Source organism: Pipistrellus kuhlii, unplaced genomic scaffold (genome assembly GCF_014108245.1).
Source record: "Pipistrellus kuhlii isolate mPipKuh1 unplaced genomic scaffold, mPipKuh1.p scaffold_m20_p_8, whole genome shotgun sequence".
NCBI classification, from domain to species: Eukaryota; Metazoa; Chordata; class Mammalia; order Chiroptera; family Vespertilionidae; genus Pipistrellus; species Pipistrellus kuhlii.
The window spans coordinates 30,022,859-30,023,904 of record NW_023425584.1 but is presented as its reverse complement, the minus strand read 5'-3'; positions in this window follow the sequence as shown (position 1 = coordinate 30,023,904).

The following is a 1,046-nucleotide window of genomic DNA, read 5'->3' as shown; positions in this document are numbered from 1 at the left end:
TCACTTTGCAGAGCAATATTTCTTATTTACTCTTTCACTTGCCTTATCTGAATTTTCTTGTCTTCTTTCTCTTTTTTACTTTCTGAAAACCAATTTTTCTAAATTATATGATAGTCCATGGAATTCTGTCCCTAACAGGCATTCTTCTGTTATCTTTCTGTAATTAAGTTTCAATTCCTTCATTAAAATGTTAACAAACTGGAGAACTCAGAAATCGACCCAAACCACTATGCTCAATTAATATTTTGCAAAGGAGGTATGAACATACAATGGAGTCAAGACAATCTCTTCAATAAATGGTGTTGGGGAAATTGGACAGATACATGCAAAAAAATGAAACTAGACCACCAATTTATACCATACACAAAGGTAAACTCAAAATGGATACAGGACTTATACATAAGATAGGAAACCATAAAAATACTGGAGGAATCCACAGGGAGAGAAATCTCAAACATATGCCGAAACAATTTCTTCACTGATACCACTCCTAGAGCAATGAAAACTAAAGAGAAAATAAATAAATGGGACTACATCAAAATAAAAAGCTTTTGTACAGCAAAAGAAACCAAACAAGAAAGCCCACTGTATGGGAGAACATATTTGCAAATGTTATCACTGATAAAGGTTTAATCTCCAACATCTACAGGGAATTTATACAACTTAATAAAAAGAAGATAAATGATCCAGTAAAAAAAAGGGCAACGGACCTAAATAGAATCTTTTCGAAAGAAGACAGAAGGAAGGCCAATAGATATATGAAAACATGCTCAAAGTCACTAATTATCTGAGAGGTGTAAATCAAAACAGCAATGTGGTACCATCTCACACCTGTCAGAATGGCAAGCATCAACAAATCTACAAACGACAAGTGCTGGCAAGGATGCGGAGAAAAGGGAACCCTCATGCACTGCTGGTGGGAATGCAGACTGGTGCAGCCACTGTGGACACCAGTATGTAACTTACTCAAAAAACTAAAAATGGAACTCCCATTTGACCCAGTAATCCCACTTCTAGGATATATCCCAAGAAACTAGAAACACCAA